This window comes from Manacus vitellinus, unplaced genomic scaffold, assembly GCF_001715985.3.
Source record: "Manacus vitellinus isolate BGI_N305 unplaced genomic scaffold, ASM171598v3 scaffold_4_pilon, whole genome shotgun sequence".
NCBI lineage: Eukaryota > Metazoa > Chordata > Aves > Passeriformes > Pipridae > Manacus > Manacus vitellinus.
The window spans coordinates 27,991,190-28,010,044 of NW_021940604.1; the positions used below are offsets into that span (position 1 = coordinate 27,991,190).

Genomic DNA, 18,855 nt, shown 5'->3' on the forward strand with positions numbered 1-18,855 from the left:
GCATGCATTATGCAGCAGGATGAGCTTTAAAATCTACTGAGAAAATGTTTGGGCCAAAATAGCAGCTTGCACACACTGATACAACTTTTTAAAAGCCAGTTGAGTTGTATTGATTTACACCAGCTTCTGATCTTGCCCTTGGAATATAATTTACTGCTGTCATTATGCAATAACACCCAGACCCTGTCTGTTTTTCATGCCGTAATAAGAGCAGCTGTCTTTGCGGTTTGGGGCCTGATCCAATTACACTCAATGGGAAAACTCCCATTTAGCGCAGGCACACAATTAGATGGTTACAAATTGGTCACAAATAAATTCAGACTGGAAATTAAAACTATTCCATCTGAGATTGTTTTTTCTTTATCTGGTGAAATGCTGAAGCAGCCTCACAAACAGATTAACAAGTCAAGGAACATGTTAAAATTTAGAGTGAAAATAGGGAAGGGACTATGTAACAAACAGAAAAAAGGGGGAGGGGTGTAACAGTATTTCCGCTGTACCCTCCTTGTCTCTGGTAATTTGTAACACAGTTACAGCACTCGTTTGAGGCAGAAAGGAATGGGACTTGGAGGTCTAGGGCACTTGAGGTCGTGGTGTCTCTAGGAGGATTTGAAATGAACCTGTAGCTCTATTGCTTCATAACACCTTTTAGGTGTTATTAGTCCTCCTGATGGGTTCTGTAGACAGCAGAAGTGTGCAGGGAGAGTCTTCAAGGTATGGAGCAGCTATGGTTTGTGAGTCTTTATAACCTTCCCAGGGCCTGGAAAGCAGCCGTGATCCAAGGCAGAAAGCAGGGTGGACTCCCGCTGTAAATAAATGAGATTAGCTGGTTGTGTGCTTTGGGGTCCTGCTCACTTTTACAAGGTTAAACCATTTGCCAGATCTTATGCCACCAGGAATTGCTTTCATCAGGTCACTGATAATTACTGTTTGGAACTTTTTTTTTCCTTTTGCCTTGTAATATCTGCATTTTTTTTAACATACTACCTTACCACTTATGACTTTGCTGAAATGTTTGATCTGTCTTCCACTGGTATATTCTGGTTATGGGGTTTTCTTGTGGTTTAGCACATTGTAAGCAATTTTGATGGAACCAGGAATTGTTCTGTTATATAGTAGATTATACTGTAGACTTTTCTGAACCAAATATCTACTATAGAGTTTCCTCTAGCTGTGATACAACTGATGAAATGAAAGTGAGCCCATTTAGTCTTGTTTTTCTATTTATGTTGTCTACTGTTGAACACAGAGTATTTTATTTCTGTCTTTTATTCCTGTCATTTTTTTATTATTATTATTCCTGTCTTTAGGCATTCTGCTATATCTTTGAAACAGGAAGAGCACAGTCAGACACAGCATTTGTAAAAGGAGCCCAGACAAATGAACAGGAGGCATTCTGATCCCAGGTAAGGCCAGGGCTTTTCTTTATTTGTCTTGCTTATTATTCTACCACCTCAAATGTTACGGTTATTTCTGTCACACAAAACAGAACCTGAAACACTTTAAGAGCAGCATCAGTGCTTTCCCAGAAGCAACTCTTTCAGTATAAAAGCAAAAAGGGTTAGTACATAATTAAGATACCACAGATAGGTTTCATTTGACTAAATATAGATATTTACAATATGATGTTAGTTATATCCAAAAATATATTCCTAAATATAAATTGAAGTGCTACTGACATGAAAGTGCCATTCCACTAAAGAAGGAATTTAGCATAATGAACTCAGATATAGACATTGTCATTGCAGGCACTGAAAGTTAGATTAGGTACATTTAATCCTAAATTCCACTACTGACCATTTTAGGAGATATCAATATAATGCACTAAGCTTCATGAAAATGTTCCTTGTTTTCCCAGTTTATACAGTCTGATGTTGAAAATAAATAAAAATAAAATAAATAAAGCTGACTTAGCTAGCCATGTAGGAATCTTGCAAGGATGGGAGGATCACCAAGGTGCATATGTGCATTGCTCTGAAGCTCTTTACAGCTTGCCTTGCCTTAAGAAACATGACCTGAAGAATAAAAATATATATAGAATACTTTTCTTTTCTCGTGAAATATCAGTCACTTGAAAAAGTCCCTCAGCAGAGGTTAGAACAATTTAAACTTACCAAGCTAAAGTTAGGTACTAGTAAATAGTAGTAAACAGCATTTTGGAATTTCTCTTCCTATCCTGTCAGGCATGCACAGCACACACTAGGAAGAACTAAAGGTCTATGTCATCATACATAAGACATGCAAAACTTCGAGCACATATGACTTAAAGTATTTAAAAGGTGAGCACTATAGACTGAATATTTTTATTAATAATATAGAAAGATAAATCACTTGATAAATTTTTTGCATTGCTCCCATATTAATTTCCTGGCCTAGAAGTAGTGGAATACCTATAGACAAGAAGTAACAGAAAATGTTTTCTCTCTGTTTCATTTTTGTACATGAGAGGAGTTTACACAAAAATGCATCCTATTTTTACTCATTATGTATAATTTTACACCTATTTTTCTCATAAAAGAATGCACATACATGCACATCTTGGTGCGATCGTTTCCATTCCTCAAGTACCTGTATTATCAGAGCTACAACTGCTACCCTTCAGATAGCTTTCCATTCATCATATAATAGATAAATGTGGCTGATTCCAGGGCAGCTGAGTTGTTTCCATGGTTTGGTTTCAATGGTAAGGGTTTATTCAGCAAGGCATTTAAGCCTGTGTTCAATTTAGAGCAATTGGATAGACCTAATATATCCTGCTAATTAGGCACCTGTCTACATCAGTCGGAATTAGTGATAAACCCAAATGTTTTCTCTGAATCAAGGCTTAAATTTAAGGGTAGTTACTCTACTAGTGAAAATTCAATGGCAGCTTTAGCAATGACCATTGGATAGAAAATATTGATTCTGCTCGCAGGAGTTCCCACATTTTTTATTTTTTATTTATGTATTTCCTAATTAGAGTTAATTAAAAAAAAAGCAGATTATGAATATAATACAAGGTGGAAATAAATCTTCCACTAGTTTTATCTGCTAACATCTTACTTTAATTGTGATCAGTTCACAGACATTTTTTGGCAAATTAAAAACCAGCTTACAAATCAGCAAAAACACTGAAAATTATCAAAACTCAAAGGTTAACTTCTTGCACTAAACCAAAATTAGATGATAGTTCAATAAATATAGTTAGCCATGTAGAACTTAAAAGTAAAAGTGTCAGAACACATATTGATTGAGAAAGATGTAGTACTTGGATTTTGAAAATCCTGGATGTCTTGTGCATGCTCTTTTCATAAAGAATGTATTGTATCTGGGAATCATAGAGATATTGGGAATAGTCCCATTGGAATCAAGAGAAAGATCTGCTCACCATGCGTAAGAATAACGTATCGCAATGATACACACAATTTTCCTCTAAAATATTTGCTAAAGTAACAAAATGTACACGAAAGTTGTCAACCAAAGTTTCTGTTGCATATCAACACAGCAATTTGTATCCCTTGCCTTGAAGTTTGTCTGCAGAAATGGGCATGGTCATGTAATGCAGAGTAGGAAAGGACAGCTGTAGTGATGGCCTGCCATATCTGCTCATTCCATCTCTACTTTTTTCAAGTATGGATAATGGAAGTGGTGGGTGCTATAGCTCAGTCAACTGGAGCACAAATAGTCCTCAGAGACAATGCCAAATACTGCATCATTTTTGTGCCCAGTTGATGGTGTCCGGATTTGGTGCACCTTGCCCCTTGAGAACCTGTCCAGTTTTTTATGGTTTTAGGCCTGTGTTGGCCAAGATGGAAATATTTATTCAGAAACTATAGAAAAAAGATTAAGAGAGGAACTGAAAGGTTAGGAGAAAAAGGAAACTTTAAAGAGACAGTGCAAAATAGAAGTGCAAAATGCTTGGAATATGTGACAATTCACAAGCCTCAAAATAATTGTAAGACAATCCTAGAGATATCATGTAGCTTTTCACTGTCTCTGGAAAGTGACCTTTTGCTTAACTATATAATCAGGGAAAATAACAATGCAATAACATTACAGCTTCTTTATTTTACCATAATGTGATATATGATATGATTATTTTTAATAAACTTTATTGGGGTAAAAGAAATGGAGAAAATATAGCCCTATTCTGATAAACAGCAATTCAACTTATCTAGAAAAGTAATATTTGATAACTTGTAAAACTCTGAAAGCTCAGGGTTCTTCCAAGCTCTGCATACCAGTGACTTAAAGGTATCTACCATTAAACACTTTCTAAAGATTGATCAGCCACAGCTGTATCTCATCTTCATTTATATATCATCTGTGATTTAAGTTCAGGTGAAATATTTCTGAACTTTGGAGACATTCACATCCTGTGAGATATGGAGGTAGATTCAATTAATTTTGGTTTTTGACAGGCCAAAATTTGAACCTTGCTTTTACATTTACACTTCTCTAATTGGAGTCCCAACCAGCTTGAGTGTTGAAGGTCCATCAAAGTTAACCACCACCAGGTATAAAGCACCATATCTTGGGATCACCAATATGATTGAGCTAGTCCCCTTTCATAGCTTTTACAGCTACCATAGAAATGCAGGTGTACTAAAGGCTAACATGATAGCAATTACTGTATTAAGGTGATGGATCTGTACACATATAACTGAGTGCTTCTCTTAAAAAAACAAACAAACAAACAAAAAAAAACACTAAAATTTCAGGAGCATGTATCTATAGACATATATAATTTATAATTCCAATTAAAAAACACCTAAGAGGTGGACTTAATTAATAAAATATGATTACTTCTCCTGTCCTTCTCTGATATGATCTTCAAGAAAGATCGATTAGTTGGAATGTCTCAGAAATTGCAAAAGTGAGCAGAAAATCAACCCTTACGATCATACAGGCATTCAGCATCTTGTTTCCTGTTGCATGACCTAGCATAAAATCATAAATGTTATGTTATTGTGTTATTATATATATGTGCCTCATTAATGTTATTTATTACAGTGTTATTTTGCTGTTTTGATACATCCAGAAGTTCTAACCGACAAAAGAGGTTCACTGGACAGCATGTTCTACAAACAGGTGACATGAAACTTTATGATCACAGGAGGATTTGCACTTTAAGAGGGCAGGAGGAGGAGGAGAAGACAAGAACTGAAGTTATTTGCTTGAGGTGGCTTTTGCAAGGTCTGGAACCACTGAACTACAATGCCACCTTCCTAGGAGTTTCTTTGGGTTTCTGATGAAGATTGATGAAATATTCATTATTTCATTCTTTAAATCAAAATTAATACATTCTTGATAATCTTTGTTGTGTTTCTGGACTGCCTAAATGTTCTGATCAGAGAAAATAGATCAGAAATAAAGAGGGAACATGTTTTATGATGTTTTATAATTTAAGAATTGACAGGACATCACTCTAGCGTGTGTTAGAAAGAACTATCACTGTAAGACTAACCTGATTCCATGAAGAAATACAGGAAAGAACAATTTTTCTGATTCAATAAAACTAAGATAATTTAGCAATTTTAGAATCAGAAATTCAGTTGCTTGTGCTGTATCTGTAATTTACTTTTCATAAAACTACATGGGAACTGCTTAAAAAAATCCAACTTTAAAAAATCCTATTGGTTGTTCTGCGTCTTGCCTCCACCACACACAATAGCAAATACTTACAATGAGAATAGCTCCACTGGAGCAATACTAATACATTTGCCACAGTTCCCACTCTGTCATTATGCACAGGAGCCTGTGCTTATCCCCTTTTTAAATTGGAGACTCTTTTAACCAGGAATCCCCAGGATGAAACTGAACCATTTTCCTCACGGCAAAACAAATCCTTCTCTGGTGAATTTTGTTATTGTTTATTGTTACAGTGTTTTATCAGCACTAAACTGTATGAAAGCTTCAATTAGTTCTTGATGAATGATCCCATAAAATCATGTAGTTTCATTTCCCCTGCCACTAGATATTTCACTGACTGTTATTAAATGAAATATAATTGGGACAGGATTCAGGAAACTTAGAGTCTTCTTATTTTCCTTTTTGCGCTTGAACATTGGAGTGTGCCTCAAATATTTCATTTTTTAAAGGTGATGGCTTTTTGTTTTAAACTGACAAATGTTCTGCAGTTCTAACTATTGTTTAGGATTGCCACACCATTAGCATTTAATGCAAGAGTAGGAAAATACAGATATTTCAGCCATTTTCTGCACCTTTCTCCTCTGTCAATAGCTTTGTAAATTTTGCATTATGGAAACTAAGATTCACTGGAAAAAAAAAACATTCTTTCCAGGTCCCGTGAATAACAATGTTGTATTTGTCTCTGATGAAACTCCATTGAATGCGACATAATTGCAGCAAGAATGAATACAAGGTTTCTTACTATACATTTAAATTCTGGTTTATTATGACTAGTGTTCTGTGTTTTGGGATAGAGAGTGTGCTTCAGCAGAATCCAGAGACCAAATGCTCTCAGCAAGTAATTTAAACTTTCTTTGGAAAGGAGTAATTCAAATGCACTATCACTAATTTCGTCCTTGTTCCTAGGTTTCATATCCAAATACAGAATCTACCGAGCAGAAGAATCAGCGTCTACATTCATATTTATGATATCTGGCTTACAGGAGAGCTTTCCAGCAACAAAAAGCCTGTTCTGAACATAGTTATCTCCATTTTATCAAATTCTCTGGCATAAATGCTAGTAAAAAAAAAAAAAAAAAAAAAGTCAGTAAAAGATTGTCACATCTGGATGGAGGGACTAACTGTCAGATCTCATAATGGAAGGAAATTCCTCTAACTACTTAAGGACTCACTGCAGCCTGCCCAGAGCTGTCAAAGTATCCTTTGACTTGTCTATTCACTTCTTTTCCTCGCATGTTGCAAGTAGATTTAGTCAATGGTGCTGTTGGATATACACACTGCTGCAACCATCAGTGCTTCATAGCAAAACACAGTTAATCTGCTGAATGGGATAAATGTGTTTATTGGTATCAGACCCAAACATCACCCACCAGATGCATCTAAGTAACTTCCAAACAGAAGATGCTATTTTCAGTAAGAAAAAAAAAGTGGCAAATATCAGACTATTCTATCATCAAAGAAGTGTAAAGATATTTATCATATACTGCAAAAGATTTTTTCCCTTTGTATAGTCGAAGATGAGGATACTATCAGGCATCATATTCTTGGCACACATTTTTGGATCAGTTAAGAAGCAGGAAATCAAACCATCAAACATCACTAAACACAAGATATGAAAGCTTCAGATTTTACAGTTACATCAGAAAATAAATCATACTGCATTGTGAAACAGAAGAAGCTAATAAATACATGAATGGAGCATGATATTTTTACTTCTACAAGTAAAATTTAGTTATTTCTACCATTTCTTCAGCAAGTCAGAAATTTTACTAGTAATTCTCAGTGTTTGGGTTATACACTCACAGACCCTGGGAGTCAGGAGAAATTCTTTCCTACATGATTGTATTATTGATCGATGAGGCAAAAACATGCAAAAAAAGACCCCAGCCTTCTTCTGATTTGGAACTCAGGAGAACTGACTTCACATGGTGGCTTTGATGCAGGCACTTTTTGTCAGACAAGCCATTCTCCATCTCAAAAAAACAGGGCTCTTTTGCTTCCTGAAAACCCATGATAAATTCACTCCCACTAGAAGGACATGCCTGCATTCACATCTGGAAAGGATGCTCGTGAGTAGCTCAAGCCACCTCAGCATCTCTCTCCTTTCACCCAGCATGGCAGCTGGACTCATTGCCCACCTTATCTGGGCATTTGTGGCATACCTGGAAGGCAACTCCAGCCATTGATAATGACTTTAATGTCTGTGTTAGCTATCCCTACCAAACAAAATGCTAAAATACAGGGGAGGGTGGGAGGAGAACACCAAACCCTTGAATATTTATTCAAGAAAGTACGTCTTGAAAGAACATACCCAGCAACAGTACAAAAGAGATATATGTGCTTCCTGATTGAGTGTTTGGACTCCCAGTTAACAAGCATTATAAGTGGATAACTGCACTCAGAGAATATTTCTTCACAACTCTTGAAGAATACTTTTGAGTTCCCGAGATCAAAAGAGCTACATGAACCAAGTGTTATTGGTGTATTATATTGAGATCAGTTATAAATAAAAGAAGATAAAGGAAAATAGTAAAGTCAAATTGTTTTCTTCTTTCATTCTTTTCTTTTAATCAATATTTGTTTTTAAAAGCAAGAGAGTTCTACAGGGCTCTGGTTAAATAAGACCCTTTCTGTAATTATAAATGTACACATGTAAGAGTCCTTTTAAAGGAAAATAATAGCCTACTGGGTATTTGTGAGAGAGGGCTTGTTCTCTTACAAATTTTCACAGTGCTCTGGGAGTTAGTCCTCTGAGGATTCTTAGTGCTGGTGGGCTCCCACTTTAAAGAACTTCAGATTGCTGAGGGTGGTGTTTCCCCTTTGAAGACTGTTACATTTTTTAACAGATTCTCCTTTGAAGATATTCATATCTGTGGGGTTCTCCAAAAGAGTTGGGGGAAAACTCCCCTGTTGATGCTATTTACCAGGTTAGAATTTCAAACTTGGGAAAAATAGCTGATCCCTGAGAGGAGGCTGCACTTTTTGAAGCAGTTCAGATGGTTTCAGCAGGCTTTACTTCTGAAGTTCTTATTGCTAGAAGGTGTCTGGCTTTAAAACTTCATACTATACAATGTCAGAGCAACACTATGGAGAAAGTAGCATTAATTTTTTTAAGAAAATATGAAATAGGCTGCTATGAAAACCTTTTTAAAGGCACACAACCTGTTTGCTTGTTTGATAAATGCACAATTTTTGCTAAGTGTAAGGACTGTGCTCTCTCTGCTACAATAATCTCAGCAGAAAGGTTCTTAGCATGCAAAGTCTGTGATACACAACATTCGATAACCTTAAAAAAATTTTCTGGATACAGTACAACTAAACTTGGATTAAACAGAGGTAAAGGACAAACAGATGCAAAGACAAAGTAAGTTGTTGGCTGTTGCAGGGAAGAGTGCAGAGCACCAGCACTGATGGCTGTTCTTTCAGAAGACCAAAAAGGGGTGCCTGAAGCTTCTGGTCCATTTTCTCAAGTAGATTCCAGAGGGAAAATCTGAAGATGATAGTGCAAAACCTTTTTCTTGCATAAAATGTGGCTTTAGTTCCTCAGAAGCATATAGATTATAAAGAAACTCAGTTCTTAAGATCTCATCTAAACATACATTGTAGCAAAGTGCATTGGCCATTAAACAATGAAGAGCTACATTGCTTCTCTGAGAACTTGAATCTGAGATTACTAATTACTTACTAATCTGAGTTTAATATGAAAAGAAATTTAGACAAATGTCACTCTTCTCAAAAGGTAAGGTAGGTTTTGTGGGAATGTTCTGCTGTGGGCACTGCCATCATTCTATTCTGTCAAATGTAAGGGATAAAACTACATGTACACACATAGAGAAAGAACACCTGAACAACAAACTCCAACAACAAATACTGACTTCTTCATATTTCAACATAAGCTTATGTAGACACACTGATGATCTACAACTCTGGTGGGGTATTTGGGGTCAAAAAGTATGATTTCTTGCATTGAAATTAAAGAACAGAGAGGAGATAAGATTTGTAAATGGTTTCCCAAGTAACCTTGTGTATTTGTCTTGGCTTTAAAAAGGCACCAGGCAAATAACGTTAGATGGTGAACACACACAGAAAAGCCAAAATGAAAAAAAGAAGCCAGCAACAGCATAGTATATACTGATTAATGGATGCTATAGATATCTTACTGCTCTGTCTGCTTGGTTAGCTTTGTTTCAAATCTGATACAGATCTCATGCTGCACAGCCGATCCTGAAATAGTCTGTGTTCCTTTAAATTCAGGCAATGCATCACTTTCTATTACCCTGTGTCACATCAGTCTATGACTGTAAAGGATGAGTTATGTGGACATGAACCAGCATGAGGGCCCAGTTCAGACAAATCTTTCATGAGAAAGTCAAATGTTCACATAGACAAATTCTTTCATTTTATTATAGCACACATTGTTTATGTAGAAAAATTTAGAAAGGAAATTACTTGCTGCCTTACATGTTACAGTCCACTATAGGTTCTTTTTTTTTAAGGTAAAAATTCCTTGGAAAACATTTTACCAGTAGCCATTACAGTTACACAGTGCCCAACTTGCACTAGAAAAGAGAATCCATTTGCCAAATCTTCTTTAGTTCAAAACCCAGAAACAGATGATGGTAGCTTCGTAGAACTACCTCCTTGGCATTGAAGAGCTTTATTGCAATTAATACCAACATTCCTCAGCATTTTTCTTGTGCTGCAAAGAGGCACTAAAATGGGTGTGCTGACAAGAAGGTTTAGTGGAAAAGAATCTCTCAGACTGTCGTTCACACTGATCTCTTGTTCTAGACCAGCATGCAGCTAAACCCAAACTTTCTTAGCATCAATGTAGCCTTATGTGTTAGCACAAGCACCAATTTTAGACTACAACACATCAACCAGGTGTTCAAAAAGGAAAACTAAAGACACAGGCAGTCCGGCAAGATGGAGCCAAATGTCTCCAGGTCTTTACACTGAAACTTCAATACTAATAGCAAACAAGTTAAACATTACAGACCCATAAGGTAAAGTCTAGAAGGAATTTTCAGTTTCTAATCATAAAGCGAAAGAATTCCCTTCTGCTGCCATCCTTAACTACTGTATTTATTAATGTCATGCCTTCAAAAACAGAATTTTAGACACCATGAAAAAGCACTCAAAAAGAGTAAGGGAACATAAATTTGATAATTAAGAAGTATGAGTAATCACTCATAGGAAATGGTTGATTTCAAAAAGACCAGCAAAACTACAGCAAACCCACAGCAGACCCTAGAGCAAACACACACATTATCTCAGAGGAGAGGAAGAAAAGAAACAAAAACACAGGAGAATAGTAAGGGTGGCTCCCCAGGATCCCTGCTGCTCCACTGCACAGCTGAAAGTGCAATATGTATCCAAGATGCCAACACTGTTGATCTCAGCAGTCTTTCCCAGTTTGCTTTCTCATCTTTTCACAGATTTGATTTTTCACTAATGTTTTATATGAGGAAAGCCTAACTGCTTTTCCTGCAGCATAAGCCCAGCATGGGAAACATAACTGAACTGTTCACAACCCAAATGTGTCTCAGGGACCTGTGCTGACCACCACTGTGTTTCATTGCTAACAAAACTGTAGACTGTTATAAGGCTACAAGGCTGAATTCCCTAATGTCCAAAAAGTGCCTTAAGATTACACGCAGAAATCAATGGGGCTCAAACAACAAAAAAAAGGTGAAGTACTAGCCTCAAAAACACGTCAGCTGCACACAAAGTAGCCACACACAATTCTCTGGTGTCATAAACATACATTTATATAGCAAAAAGGATACAATTTTGCCCTTAGTTTCATAGGCAAAGTGGAAAATAAAACCGTAGAAGGACATTCTTCCAGAATATCTCTGTCTTGCAAGACAGATGTGCAAGATGAACATCAACTAGACCAGAATTAATATCTTTTGGCTGTCTTTAACTGTACTCCCAGGATTTCTAAAGAGATTTTTCTGTTTAAAAGTGAAAATTTTTTTTGTCTTTCAATCTTAATATTTGCAAATTAAGAAAAAATGGAAACATTCTCAGAAAGTCTTTCTCCCTTCCCATAATACCAGAATAGAAATTGTGACATCAATGACTGAAGCATTAAAAACCCTATAATTGACCTTTTCAGAAAAATCTCTTGGGTCCAGTTTTTTCAGTTTTACTTCATATCAATTTCATTCACTGCAAGGAGATTCTGCTTACTGTTTCACAGTAAATACCTCTGAGTGTATCCTTCAGTTGTGCTAATTGTTGTAATTTTGATAAATTATTTAATTTCTTATTTACAAGCATATCTCTTACTGCCCCAGGGATAATGAGATACAGAAGGCACCAGTGTTACTGGTGCAGCTGGAGGGTGCTGCTGAATCCAGGTGAGTGCTGCTCTGTGGCTAACTTTTTTGTTCTGAAAAAAAAAAACAAACACAAGGAACTGAGAGCTAAGTAATCACATGGCAGCTTTACGGTGTAAAAGGCACTTGTGTTAATTTCTTAGATTTTTATCTGAAGCTGTCTTGCTCCTGAAAAAAAAATAAAATAAAAAAGAAAATATATGTAAAGGAGAAATAGGGAGCTGTATTCTATAGGTGAAAGAGCAGCACTTCATAGGATGTAAGTCCCCAATCCACTCCTGAAACATAGAGCCATCAAACTTGCAAACTCATTCTCCTTTTGTGTCATGCCTTCCTTAACCAAGTGAATAGTAATGAAGATTAAACTTTGGTGGCATTTGGCACTATCAAACACCCTATGTAACTTGCCACATCTCCAGACTCAGCTGCCTCTTAATGGAGGAAATGAAACTGGATTCATGAGACACCCTCCTCAACAAACCTTGCTTCTTTCCGGCAGCTTGAGACCCCACTGCCAGGGGTGGGTGTTTTGCACAAACAAATGTCAGCCTGCATTTGGTAGGGTGACAATAGCTTCACATGCATTTATCTGCTTTTCATTACTTTGTCTCACACTCTCTAATTCTATTTACCGTAGCTTTTATTTAAGATGAAATAAGGCTTCATTGATGCATTTTAACTGCGTTATTCAACACCCACCAACTCACTGACAATTGCACATCAATACATTTTAGTTAAGCATCTGTTTCCTCATTTGCTTCCTTGTCAAATTTGCAATTTATGTCTGCATAACTTTTCACTCTGTAGCTGCACTCTGCATGAAACAGGTAGAGAACGAGCAGCAAAATGTTATGCTTGTTCTTCAGAGCAAATATGCTGTGCAAGTTCATGCTGTGAAGATCTGAAAAGTTCTTTAGGGTTACACATAGGTGTGAAAACTGTTGTGATACTCTGTTGAAGCCATAGCCTCAGGTAGGTAATAATTAAATCATTAAAAAAAAATTAAAAAAGAACGATGTTAAGCCCTTATATTTAGAAAGGAGACTTTCATCAGTAAACAGGGGTGTTTTTTTTAAAAAAGAGGTATAGACAAAATAAAATTTAATAAGTTCTTTATCATGACATTGAATATTTCATTGTTAAAACATCTTTCCTTTGTATCCCCCTGTTCACCCCTCCTTCCACTGCCCCTTCCCAGAAAAAAATCAGTCTTTTTCTCAAGTTTATATCAAAGAAAAAAAATATTTTCTTGCGGCAGCTGAAAAGCTTCCTATCCAAATCCTGAATATTTAATAGAAAATAAAATGATATTTATTTTTAAGTGCATTTTACCTTCAACACAGCTGCATCCTCACAACAAATCTATTGCGTTGTCCTGACATAGTTACTGCAAAGGTTTTTCCTTTGCTGTCCCAAGGGCCCAATTGATTTATCTGCCAGAAGCCTAAAGCCCCAAAATAAGATCGCTTTGAGTTTACAGAGGTCATTTTTCATTGTCTAAATAAAAATTTCTAAACAAAAATCTCTCATCCTGTTAACCGCAGGGTCCTTATCTCCCCAGAGGCTAAAGAAACCTGAGAGAAGCCATTTCAATTCTTTTATGAAGAAAGATAAAAGCAAGTTTTCGATTAGAAAGCCAAGGAAAGGCTTCTTATTAAATGGTGGTAACAGTAGTCGAAAAGGCAAAACTGTTCAAGGAAGGGGGAAAAGAGGGAAATCATTATGCATGAAGCAAACACTATACATGAGGCTGCCAAGGCAATCTGAGGCAGTGACATTCGGAAAGAGAAGGGAAGTTCACAAGCCTTTGTAACCAGTTGTAGCTCATTCCCATCTATTTAAAAAGAACTGTTTTATCAGGCATGTTTTCTTAATTGTGTGTCCATAGCTTTATCAACCAGTATTAACTGCATGTTGGAGTAATTACGTATTCAGCTCCACTTTCTCTTGATCTGTCATCATTCAAAGCACTTATGCAGTGCTGACTGGATTTTGAGATGGCATGTGATTCCAGCCCTGGAATAATAGATTCTGCAGGGCTAAGCTAAAAGTGAAATTATTAGAAGTTACTACATATTATTCAAAGTTATGATAAAGTGAGATAAACAGAGACATTAATGGTGATGCACTGGGAAATTATCCGGACCTCTGAAAGCAAAAGATTTCTGCTGTTTGGAAAAATTCTCAGTATACATGACTGAAGCACCCTATTAGTGTTTTCTTGTCTTCTTCCTACATAACAGAAGAAGAGAAATGAACAGCATTTAGGATATTAGGTAATTCTTCAGGATGCCAACTCTAAATATCTGACCTACTATTTAAAATGCCAAGTTGAAAAACCCACCCATAATTACTTATGAGAAAAAAATCCAGGAAAGGTTTTGAGAGTGGTTTTCCCTTAATAAGGATGTGAATTCAGAACTCTCAGCATTTAAGATTTTCTCATGCACTAAGTTATATTCCTAAATTTCTAGGTGAAATCCATACACAGATAAGGATGATATAGTCATACCCCTCTCCAGCAGTGCAAAAATCCATATTTGGATTTACCTGTGATTGTCACTGGTAAAATGTAGCAGACAACACTGTCTGTGGACATGGCATACTGATAGATAGCAGGTCTCCTTAATCTCTTATATCCTGAAAACAATTCAGAAAATAATCTGAGGTGAATTTCTCCACCCCTTCCCAGTTGCTTCCAGTGAGATGCCTTTTTTCATTGGTGGGAATATTCTTACCCATCCTAGATGACTCAGTGCTTCCCTGCCTTTACGCATAATTCAACTGAACCAAAATGGAATTATATTTCCGTCTTTCCCTGCTCCCTTCCCCTGCATCTCTATGATAACAAGTAATTTTTCTGCCCCAAGTTTATATTTGCAACTGAATTTATGCTCTTGAATGGCGCAAAAGAAAAATTTAGTTTACTCAATTCAAATCAATAAGAAAGTTTTACGTTTCTAAAGGCGGCACATCTCTTCGACTTCAGTGAGGTCAGGATTCTACCTCTAACATGTAGCTTTGTGATGTTAATAACTTCAGCAAATGCAATTTAATTTATGCAGCCATCTTTTTTACCTGTATCTTACTTTTATATATTTCTATACTTACAATAGAGATATCTATCTCTAATTTAAAAAAAAAAGCTATGAAAATTAGATTCCAACTAAACCACAATTTGCCATGCTTACTTCATTACTTTTCATATTTAAATGTATCATCTTTGCAAAGAACAGTCGTACTGTTCAGCAAAGTCCTGATCTAACCCCTAGTGCAGTCAGTGGGGCCCCCTCCCATGACTACAGCAAGATCAGGCCTTAAGCATGGGCCTTCTAAGCATGCCTTTTCTTCATATACTCATCTAGTTGTTGATCTAAATGTAGCTGACTGTTTCAACCAATGCAGGTGCCTTGTCTTGGCAAGTGGAGTTCTAAAATTTGATTTTCTGGGGGTAAAATACGCTGGTTCCCAAATGTACCTTGCGCAAGAATAAATTATTTTTTATATTACTTTTTTTTGGTATTATTACTTAAGAGATCTTTGAATATCTTGCATACCTTGTGTATGTTTGGATTCTAAAAATGTAAAGTAAGATGATTTAATGTGTCCAAAATAATCAAGAATTATGAGAGGAATTAAAGTTTTGAAATGTCTACTTTTTACTTTAGACCTTGAGACAGCTTTCTCCTTATCAAGGAGAGAGTTAAAGAGACTAAAAGAGAAGCTGATCAGCCAAAAAATCAGAAATTTCACAATAAAAGTTTCTTCAGTCTAAATACAGCATTGTGAGATCTGATTTTTGGAAGTCAAAGACAAGTAAATAGAAAATAAGGCCCACATTTATCATAGTAAGGACGATTAGCCATCAGAACAGCAAAAAAACACTGCCAAAAGTGACACCAAGATTGGTCACCTTTCTAAAAGGTACAAGCCTTGTCTGTACAGAGTTACTGAACGTAAGGTAGAGATTAATACCAGGATGTCCTACGGCCCCTGCTAAACAGGAGGTCTGACAAGACAATCCAACACCCCCTTCTGGCCTTAAAACCCTTCAAATCCATGAAACCCAGGAACACTTTCTGTTGGAACACATTTGCTACAACTGCTATGATTCACCCTCCTTTTTACTCTCTGGGGCTCCCTGCCAAACACAAGAAAATAAGGTTTTAAGCCCAGAAGGATTTCTACAGTAATACAAGATATTGATCCCTGTGTTGTTTTCAGCAGCAGTTTGTCTCTCTGTCCAGGTTCCTTAGAATCCCAGTGTGTCCAGCAGGTTAATGCGGAGTAACTATAAGACGTTAGGAAAACCTGACACATACTTTACTGTATAGTGGTATGTTATCCAGAGACAGCAAGAATGACATTGGCATAGATTCAAGCCAGTGTTTATGTTTATTAAAATCTAGTTGTATACTGAAATACAAGTTACAGCTTACAGTCTGTGGCACCCATTCTATACCAATTTAGGTTAGCAAGGGTTGTGCCACCTTTAAAAGGCTACAAGCTGAATGCAAGCATGGAAGATGGGACTGATGATGGAAAGTTGCACAAACACAATGAGCCACATATCAATAAATTCAACAGGCATCTTACTGCTTAGAAAACAGAGCAAAACTCAACTCTGCCATTTTGATAGAAAATGTTGTGCTCCGTTCTTCTTTGCTTGGGCCTGAGTAATTCAAGAGATGATAAAAGAATTGGTTCTGTTCATTGTTCACCAAGATACCTCTTGGTCTTTTAGTTATCAAACTGATGCCCAATAATAACATAGCTCCTTACATCAATGCATTTTCTATCACCTATTGGCAATGTGAGCATCAGAGGGCTTTTAGATGGTTTATTAAATTACTCGCAGGAATTTTTGTCTGACTTTTTCTTTCTTTTGAGTGCAGGCAAATGTTTCATGAAAATAAAAATTTCCCAAGCATCAGTAAACAGACTTATTCACAGTTATTTACCACTATGGAGCTTGCTCCAGAGCCTCTGCAGGTAGGACCAATACAAAACTGGTTAAAGGTTGCATTACTCCCATAGAAACCATGTATGTCTTGCACAATTGTTACCATCACTGAGAAATACAATGTAATTTTGAGTAATTTCCAAAATGGGCCATTCTCAACTGACATGTTTGATCCTCCCTTTTCCCCTGGAAAGACTATGCAACTTTTGTCATATAGGTTTTCCAACAACTGCAACCATTCAACAGAACTCCAGAAGTTGATTCTCTAAGAGAAAACCACTGTATGCATTAAAAGATCAAATAAAGACTGTAGATGCTGGTCTATATGTGTTATTACCTTGCTATATGGGTGAAATAGCAATGAAAAAAATGGAATTTTCCATTTTGCATATTTTAGAAATGTCTATACTATGAATCTTTAATGTCCTATTGAGTTACAGCCTTTATATAGTCAAAACAGAAAGTTTGGGGAGGGGTGATTTGTATTTTTTACACAAAAAGAATGAGGCTGAAATGTGTTCTCTGATATTGTGGCACTCTGCCTTTTTAATTCCCTTAACTTTCTTAGATGCTTGCCCATCACTTGCTCACATGTCCAGGGTCAAACATGCACCAGGCTCAGGGTTAGAGAGGAGTTTTCTTTCTAGTGACTTCAGGAAGAGTTCAGGAGGAGTCTGGAGCCCTTTTTCTGCAGAAAGGGCCACAGAGCGTAGGCAGGATCATCTGGGCAAGTCTTTCCTCATCCATTTCCACTCAAAACACAGTCCTCAGGTGCTGGTAGGCTCCTGATCTCTCCTTTTCTTGCTAGAGGAAACAATTGTGTCCCATGACAAATTAACCTAACCAAAGTCCCTGGGCTCAGGATAATGTTTTACTGGTGCAACAGATGCAGCCTATGGTTTAGAGGATATCGGATGAGATGACCTGAATGTTCTCTGAAGCTATGCAACTTGTTGGCATTTAAAAATCATAGACATATTAACAAACATCTGTTACACTACACATCATAACATTTATTGTAACATACTGTACAATATGCTCCACTATGTTAGTGATAATAATAACTATGATAATTACACATACAAAAAAGGATGTGCAACTCAAAAGCATTAAGTAGAACCAAAATATAAATCTCTCTGACAGAGAGTTCTCATTTATAATGTAAAACCTTACATGAAAGAAAAACACAAACAGCACAAGACATCTGAATTGCAGCTCCGATTGAGATCCAAACAAACTAAAGTTAGGTGTAAGGGCAATGTGTACCCAGGGACATAAATAAATAAAAGGAAGCAAGAAAATAGCCTCTTTTTACATCCAGACAGTCCAGAGAATAATAATGTACTAGTTTTTCAAATCCAAGTACCTATTGAAGATTGTAATGACTTCAGTCTAAAAAGCAATGCTGGAAAGCCTCTTCAGAGATTGCAAGCTCCCACTGTGCAGAAACATTGTGTCACTGCACACGGGTGAGACAGACAAAAGAAATACTTCAAGGAAAGACGTGGGGAAGCACTGGATGATGCACTTTCCCAGAAAACCTAGTTACAGTTTTATCAGTGACAAAAAAAAGAAAAGGGGGGGGAGGGGGAAGTGGAGGGTGGAAGGGTTGAGTCATTTGTTGCCATAAACTGAAAATGCTGCCTCAAAATTGATTACCCTGCGAGCAGAGAAGCTTAAGGTATCCCTTTATTTTGTCAGAAATGGTACCAAAAATTTACCATGAGAAAGGATTGCAACATGGTTTGTGGTTTTCCACACATTCTACAGTAACCTACCATTCCAATTTGATCTCTCCGGGCTTCTCTACTGACCTTTCCATACAGAAAAAAAAATCAGAAGTGCCGAAAGAGCTGTGTTAATCATCCCACAACTTGTGTGCCTGCAGCTTGTTTTACGTTATATATTTAACTT

The 18,855-nt window shown here is 36.7% G+C and overlaps 1 long non-coding RNA gene across 1 annotated transcript; it reads left to right on the forward strand.

Annotated features, from left to right (window-relative positions):
- Window positions 1-594: 594 nt before the first annotated feature.
- Window positions 595-5,071, forward strand: LOC108640660. Its single transcript, XR_001921345.1, has 3 exons — window positions 595-714; window positions 1,311-1,406; window positions 4,993-5,071. It is a non-coding gene; the product is annotated as an uncharacterized LOC108640660 (long non-coding RNA).
- The last annotated feature ends 13,784 nt before the right edge of the window (window positions 5,072-18,855 follow it).